The sequence below is a fragment of the Salvia miltiorrhiza genome, chromosome 7 (genome assembly GCF_028751815.1).
Source record: "Salvia miltiorrhiza cultivar Shanhuang (shh) chromosome 7, IMPLAD_Smil_shh, whole genome shotgun sequence".
Classification (NCBI taxonomy): Eukaryota; Viridiplantae; Streptophyta; class Magnoliopsida; order Lamiales; family Lamiaceae; genus Salvia; species Salvia miltiorrhiza.
The window spans coordinates 42,637,148-42,645,964 of NC_080393.1; the positions used below are offsets into that span (position 1 = coordinate 42,637,148).

An 8,817-nucleotide genomic window follows, 5' to 3' on the forward strand; every position below is an offset into this window, starting at 1 on the left:
GAAGCTCAAGATCGCCAAAAATCTTATGCCGACACTAGACGCACAGAGATTCAGTTTGAAGTGGGAAGTAAAGTCTTTTTGAAAGTTTCCCCTTCTCGAGGGATTCACCGATTTGGTATAAAAGGAAAGCTCAAGCCTAGATTTATAGGCCCATACGACATATTGGAAAAAGTAGGCCCTGTTGCCTATAGACTCGCGTTACCTCCAAATTTCGCGAATGTTCACAATGTCTTTCACGTGTCGCAGTTGAGAAAATACGTGTTTGACCCGAAGCATGTTATTCATCGAGAGGATATATCTCTTGAACCAGACCTGAAATATGAAGAAAGACCCGAAGCTGTGTTGGATAGAAAGATCCAACAATTGAGAAATAAGTCACTTGCCTTGGTCAAAATACAATGGAGACATCATGGGCAAGAAGAAGCGACTTGGGAATTGGAGGATAAAATGAAGGAAAAATATCCAGAATTGTTTCCCGAAGGTGAGATTTCAAATTTCGGGACGAAATTTTTTTTAAGGGGGTATGGATGTAACACCCCGTGTTTTGAGAAGCTATTTGTGCCCTAGCTTGAATTTAAATTGAGTTTTAAATAGTAGCTAGAGGAATTATGCACGTGGGCGAATAAATGAGATAAGAAATTTTTAGAGTTTAATAGGAGGCGATATTATTTTCTCGAGTCTTATAAATTCTCTTACTGAGAAACCTATCTTCGCCGTATATTTTTATTAAAATGTCTATGTGATATAAATATTTTACTTGGTATAATATTCACATGTGATTTATTGATGCATTGTTATTATGATATTAGTTATATCATAATTGAAATATATTTTTCCCACATACTAAATAAGAGTTATAATTATTCAAGTATATATATATATAGAAAGATATATATATATATATATATATATACACACCTCTCTCTCTTTCTCTCTCACTCTCTATCTCTCTCAAATCTCTCTCAATCTCTCTCACTCTTTCTCTCTCACTCTCTCACCCTCACGCAACACTCCCTCCCCACTCACCCACATTATTCTTCTCTTTCCCATAATCAACACTCCCTTCCCACTCTCCCACATTATTCTTCTCTTTCCCACACTTTAAGATCACATGCACCTAAAAGGCTAATCTACTACCCAACACATCCCTACACACTTTAAGCTCACAAGCACATGCACACCTCTCTCTCATCTCCCTCCCTCTCTTCTTCTTCTTTATTTTCGCAGCCCCTCCCCTCTTCACTTCACCTCACTTTCTTTTTATTCCACCAAATATAGTAAGAACTAAGGTTTCTTAAAGTGTTCATCTTCAAGCTCAAGCTCCAAGCATACTACGCATCATCCTCTACTCCACCTCCATTGATCTTGTTGGTAGCAACCTCAATCCTCCTCTTATGTTATATATATATATTTTCATGATATATAGGCATGTATATTGAAGCATATTGAAGCATGATAGTCCCCTCTCTACTCTTGTGATTTTCGAAAATGTTGGTGAAAGAAAGTGTTATGAACTCCTTCAAAACTTTCACTACTTTTCATATGCTCATACCCTTCTTCATGTAGATGCATGAGAATGGAAGATAGTTCTTGAAAACCCTTGAGAGAGTTATATGTTATGATAATTGAAGCATGATGAGTTATTAGTGTGAAAATGCATGAGAATGGTGATGAAAGTATAGATCTATGATGATATGTGTATATGTTGTTGTTTCAACCATTTTGAGAAGTTTTCTTACGTTCTGGACTGATCAGTCGACGAGGTTTCCCTCATCCAAAAATCTTCAAAATTTTACAGTGTGTCGATATATGTGTCTTGAGGACGCTGGTAAAATTTAAAGTCATTTGGACTTTGTTTACTACCTTTGTAAAATATAAAACTTTTACTGTACATTTCCACCGGAAATTTAGAAAGGCAGTCCCTAGAGTCACACTTTTCAGTAACTTTAAAAAACTTTCAGCCTCCCAAATTTTTATGGTAGAAAGATACATGTGTTATACAGATGCGTGTAAACTTTCAAACCCTTTGGCCAACGTTTACTATTTTTCAAAAATCCTAGCTTCCAGTCGTGCAAAACTGCCGAATCTGGTAGACTGTGGGAAAACACCCATATCTCTTAAACCACTTGTAGTTTTTCACTCTACTTTTTTTTAAATAAAACTAGACTCAGAAAGGTTTTCAACGGTGTAAGTCTCGAATCCAGGAGATGTCTGAGTCAAAACAGTTTATTCTTTAAAATTGAGGCAGAGCAGAATGGTAGACTGTAGGAGTCCGAAAATTTCTACTTTGAATTTGTATTAAAGATTTTAAAGTTTTGGTGGATTAATACACCATGTTATGGCATGAAAATGCTACTAGAAAATTTTATATATTTTCCAAAGCTTACATGAATATTTGAGTATTTATTTACAAGGAAAAAGATTTCAAGTTCATAGAGTGACTTTTAAGTCACTTGAGTATTGAGATAATTCATATATATATTATATGGATTAATTGAGTATTTGAAGCATGAATGACTATGTGATTTATATGAATGCTATTTACCTAGGATTGAGAGTCTTTTAATTGGATAAGATATCCAATTAAATTGAGAGGTCCAATTGGGTAAATAGTAGATAGGTTATAAGATGAGATTAAGCATATGATGAAAGCATAAGTATTGAGATATTAGTTAGATGAAAATCTAACTAGAGTTTATTTTGTCACATGGCAATCTAAACCACGTGCGCCACCAAAGGTTCGAGTGACGTCGGCGTTAGTACGATTCTGAGTATTACGGCATCGACCCCTGAGACAGGTGGGCTTTATTCTAACTCTATTATGGCTAGCTACCATGATAATGAGTTCAAATGCAAATTCTTATGAAAATGAAGCATGTTGAAGCATTATTGATGAAACTTATGAAAATGAAGCATGTTGAAGCATTATTGATGAGTATTATGAAAATTGTCAACTTGCCATATTTATTATTGATGAGAATGAGATATGGTATGTTGCCTCTATGAAAGACATGATTATGATCATGATGCAAGATATCGGCCTTTGACTGATTTATATGACAGTAAAGGTTTTGTGCGCAGAGGTGATCGTGAGCCGTCTCTAGTCGGCCGGTCACGGTGATTTGAAGGAGGCCTCCTTCTCTTCACCTTATATATATATATATTATATGAGTTCTCATAGTTGGCACATACCGTGAATATATAATGTCTGCAGACTAATGATATTATTATGATGAAGCAAATGAGTTTATGACAGAAAAACATGAACAGGTATTTTTAATCTCAGTTAAATCCTGTTGATGCATTGAAAAGGGCAAGATTGACATATAGCTCTAAGAGCAACATTTCAATTATTTGCGGCATGAGTCCACTGAGTGCTTTTTGGTACTCAGCCCTGCATGTATTTCTAAATGTGCAGGTCTGGCTTGGCGCGAGGATGGGTGAAAGCTGTTGGAATTGTCAGTTGGCTGTGTCTTTCCTATGTCTCATATTTATCTTTATAAGCTTTGACTCTATAAGAATTTGAACTCCCTGCTATATGTCTTCACACATATAGTAACGCATCTCGCTGCATAACTCTGATGAAACTCTTTATTTAATTTGCTTATGCCTGTAATATCCCATAAGGGGAAATACTTCTCAAACCCTTGCTAAGTTTCAATGGCTTAATTATGTTTACCCAAGCTAATAATTATTTTAGTCTTGAAATCCTTCTTTAAAAAGAGTAAAGTTTGCAATTGCTTCCGCTAAAACAAGATGTATTCCTATTTCTTTCACTATTTCTTTTATTAGTCGTACGATACTTGGTATACGCTATCACTGGCTATATCGGGCTGCGACATCTTTGGAGTTTGATCTTCAAAGTTAGAGAGAGAAAGATTGGTTTTGGGTGTAAGTTTGGGTAAGTGAGCTTTAAATTCATAGATATAACTTGTATGATGATATATATGAGTATATTTGAAGGATTGAAGCAAGAAATCACCCCCTCTCTTATTCTTCATAATTTTCGAAAATATGGGTCTCATACCCTTCAAAAAATTTTCTTTTTCTTTTCTTGATTTGGGGTGAAAAATGAGTTTTATATGATGATTGGTGAAGATTGATGTGTGTTGTGAAGTATGTGCTTAGAAATGAGAAAGTTTGATGTAGTTTAGTTTACCCAAAAATGGGAACTTTTGAGTCAATGAGTTAAATGATGAATTGATGATGAAAATGAGTTCATAAGATGTATATGATGATGATTGATGGAGTAAATGGAGTATATGATGTAAATTGATGAGTTTGATGTGAGTTAGTTTAATAAAATTAGGGATATGTGAATATATGCTCTAATTTGTAAATTGATGGAGTATATGTGAGTTTAAATGATTAAAATGGATAGATCTATGATTAGATTAAAGATCCATGTTTGTTTATAAAATTTCAAAGAGTTTAGTTTAACAAAAATTAGGACTTTCGTGTCTATGTGTCTATTAAGTGATTTGGCTTAAGATATATGAATTTGAGCATGATATTAGTGTTTTAATATGTTTGATTAAGTCTATTGTAAGCTAAGTAAAATTTGGACTTAGTTTAGTTTGTATGAGTTTTGAGTTCTTGTGTGATATGAGTTTGATGCTTGATAAAATGAGGTCAAATTGCTCTATGATCATTATGTGAACTTTTGCCATGTTTTGTTAAGAGTTTTATGTTGATACATGGATTTTCATTAAAATCTAGTTTACATGATGAAAAGAGAATGAATATGTGAATAATGAGTTATATGATGTAAAAGATCATATTTGAGTATTTGAGTATTTTTGAGCATGAGAATGACAAGAGATTGAATTGATGCGTTCGTTGAGACGTTTTCTTTGAGATTTGAGTTAAGATGTAAAAGAGGAGAGTTAATTTGAGTATGATGAGTTTTATAATGTGTTTGAATGTTTGTGAGTGTTATATGTGTTTAAAATGAGCTTTGATTGGTTTTCTTTGAAGGAATGTTGAATTGAGCATTAAAGAGTTGAGATGAGATTTTGGTGATTTTCGTAGGCCTACTGACCTACTGTGATCGACGGTTTGTCAATGTCAAAAAGCTTTGAAACTTTTATACCAAGCCCCTACATGAGTATTGAGCACCCCTGTAAAATTTCAAGTCATTTGGACTTCTTTTACTATTTTTATAAAATGCAAAACTTAAACTCCACATTTCTACCGAGAGTTACAGAGAACAGGGGAAAGAGTCATTATTTTCAGTGACTTCCTGTGTAATCTAGCCTTCCAAATTTTTATGGTATTAACCTTATTGTGTTATCTAGATATTCACCAGATTTGAATCCATTTTGACGACATTTACTATTTTTCAAAAATCAAAGTTTTTGATTGCTCAAAACTGCCGAATATGGTAGACTGTAGTAAAACAGTCATATCTTCCAAACCACTTGGAGTTTTTGACTTTACTTTTTTTTATATGAAACTAGACTCGAATACCTTTCGTTTGGTATGAGTCTCGAGTCCAGGAGATGTCGGAGTCAGAACTGGTTAAAGTTTGAAGTTGAGTCTGTGTAAAAACAGAGTATGTTTTGATAATGTTTGATTGTATTTTCTTATGTGCCTTATGTGATTGTGTTGTCTATGTGTTGAATGAGATTAGACGAGTCTTATATGAGAGATAAATCGAGACTTAGAACCATGATTTTCTTGAAACCTATCCTTGAGCTTAAGGATTTGAGATGAGTGGAGAGTCTATATAGAGTTGAATAAGGAGATAGAATATGAGATAGAGCAAGAGTTAAGGCATGAGTTTTGTTAATGAGTTTCTAATCGAGATTCATTTTATGACATGAACCTTCGATGATGATGATGATCCCTGAAGACACGAGCAGAGCAAGGAAGTAAGTAACTCCGCTTTGACGGGAGATTTTGAGTAAGGTCTTCAGGTGGGCAATATTTTGAGTATACGTATATCGTACGAGCTTTCTAAAATGATTTGATGATGTTATGAGATTAACAAATATTTTGAGATAAATGATGTTTTAGAACTGTTTGACTTGCCAATTTTTTTTGATGTTGAGCTTGTGTGTTACCCTCTACTGTTGAGACGAATTCGGTCCTGCCACAAGCGGGATTTTGTGCACAGAGGTGACTGTGAGCCGTCTTCGGGTCGGCCGGTCACGGTACTTGAGAGGGAGGCCTACTTCTCAGTACCTTTGATGATGAGTAGTGGATGTGGTACATACATGATGAATGTTTAAACTGCGCAGTTACTTATTTATGATTTTGATTATGAAAGCTGCATGCACAGATTCATTGATGCTAACTTATTTCTGTGTATTGTTGAGAGGTGGCAAGCTTCAAACTTATAGCTCTAAGAGCACCTTTCTTGTTTTTCGGCATTTGCCCACTGAGTATTATGTACTCACGCCCTGCATGTATTTCTAAATGTGCAGGCTAAGCGAGGAGTGAGATTGGTCTGGTGCTGGTGGGGGATCATTAGATGACGTATTTACTTTATCGTATTTCCTTTTTATCGATAAAGTCTTGATGTGAAGTTACTTTGAATATGAATCAAGTGATATACTCACGGTTATGTGTCTCCATACATATAATCGGTTCGCCTTTGGCTGCGATACTCTGCATATTATGATTCCTTACGAAAAATGAGCGATACCCGTTTTGTTTTTGTTCATGAAATTCCTGATAATTAAAAAGTTATAACGACGTTGACGATTTTACCCTTGGGTTCATTTATGATGATTTTCCTTAGCATGCTTTGATGCGAGCTTCCGCTTGATGTTCAACCTATTCTTCTTATCTTTTATTCTTTTAAAAATAGTCGTATCGATACTCGTACCCCACTATCACTAGTGTCGGGAATCGGGCTGCGACAGGGTGGTATCAGAGCAGGTCATCTGCTCTGAGTCTATTGCTTGACTGAGTTGAACCTTTGATTGCTTCTACTCTTTTAAAATTGAGTACTAGCCTAATTTGAATTCTTAGGCTAATTTGAGAGAGTCAATTCGAAACAGAACCCCAGCACCCCATCTCCTCCGACTTAACAAGGTAAGAGGTTGATGTTGTTTCTTGTTGCTTTCCTGTTGAGAGCTGAGTATGATTCACTAATGAGTTATGTATTGTTTTGATGACGAAATTGTTTGAGATGATGAATTCTGATACGAGGCAGTTGATGTGGAATATGAGGAGAGATGTTGAGGCTAGTATAGACGATGTCCCACCGTACCAAACGAGGATGAAGTCGAGAAGAGGCAGCGATACAGAGACGATATAGCGAGGCGATGCGCCGTTGGTTCAGGACTACTGTACCGAGAGAGGGCGATACTCTTGGAGAATTTCTAGCGCATTACCACCGTCGTTGGTTGGAGGCTAGTATCCACAGGATTGACGAGGCTGAGGCCATCACTCACCTGATTCCACAGCTGCCACCCGAGTGGCATGATTGGGCGGCTTCGCTGGTGCCGCAACATATCTTGAGGACTGAGTTCAGGCGTTTCGTGAGCGCCGATTTTCGTGGCTTCATCGTGACTTTGAGCCACCGCTACCTTGCTTATGGCGAGCCACCTTCACCGCCGTATGGAGAGTTTGAGGTACCAGCCCAGGGAGGGGAGCTAGTTGTTGTGCCTCCACTTCCCGAGGAGCCGTTTCCGATGGCACCTCTACCCCCAGCTGATCCGATTCCAGTTTCTCTCGAGTCTGATGATCCAGAGCCGATGGTTTTCGAGCCGTACTCACCTGGGATTGAGCATGACCTATTTGCGTTTGTATCACTTATTCCTTCTCCCAGCGCTGATTTACCGCCTTGGGATTTGACACCGGCGATGACACCTTTGCCATTGCCACCCGTTGAGTCGGCGCAGCCGATTGTTTCCACTGAGTCTGAGACGCAGCATGTTCCTTTTGATCCATATCCGAGGGTTGCCCCGTTGCCTGAGCCAGGCACTTTGGCCTTTCAGACGTACATGCACTCGATTCTATATTCACCGTATCGAGACGCTCAGGAGGGAGGATCTCGGCCGGCACGCTCCGATAGTGATGAGGAGGGCCCCGATGAGGAGACTCCAGAGATGACGGTCGGCTATGGTTGGACCCAGCCATTGCAGCGTCAGACTACTGCTGATGGAGTTGATACGTGGATACATGTTCCTGAGACACATGTCTACACTCCGATAGTGGATGAGTCAGACTATGACAATCCGTATTGATTGATGCGACGAGCAGGATCTCGAGCGACGATGACTGTGATCATGTATGTCTCGCAGGCGCGTACATATGTATAGATGCATAGTTGACATATATATATATATATAGGTAGAGAGGCATAGTATAGTGTGTATGTGTAGATAGTATATATCTATAGGTGCGTAGTACCTATGATGCTCGTATAGCTAGAGCATCATTTTAGTGTTAGGACCTTTGTACATAGGATCCTACTTTTGTAAAAGACCTCGAGAGAGAGAGGCAATTTTCCTTATATATATATATATATATATATATATATATATATATATATATACAGAGATGTAGATGATTAATGAGTTTCACTATCTTTACCAGAGCTTTGAGAATGATGATGTTGATGCTTGATGATGAATGAGAAATAGAGATTGATGAGAATTACGAACGATGATAGACGAGAAATAGACCGTATGAGAGTTTTGAGAACTTTGAGATAACAAATGAGATATAGAAGTGAAATGAGAAAACGAGGATTTGTATTTTGTAACGACGAACGGTTAGTTTAGAAGTCGATAGTTATATAACTCTTTTTCCTTTATAGTATACCTCCGAGAAGAAGAGGGAACCGAAGGAACATAAATCGAG

The 8,817-nt window shown here is 37.2% G+C and overlaps 1 long non-coding RNA gene across 1 annotated transcript; it reads left to right on the plus strand.

Annotated features, from left to right (window-relative positions):
• The first annotated feature begins 2,751 nt into the window (after positions 1-2,751).
• On the plus strand, positions 2,752-3,599 carry LOC130995676 (uncharacterized). The gene is made up of 2 exons (XR_009092239.1): positions 2,752-2,798; positions 3,419-3,599. It is a non-coding gene; the product is annotated as an uncharacterized LOC130995676 (long non-coding RNA).
• The last annotated feature ends 5,218 nt before the right edge of the window (positions 3,600-8,817 follow it).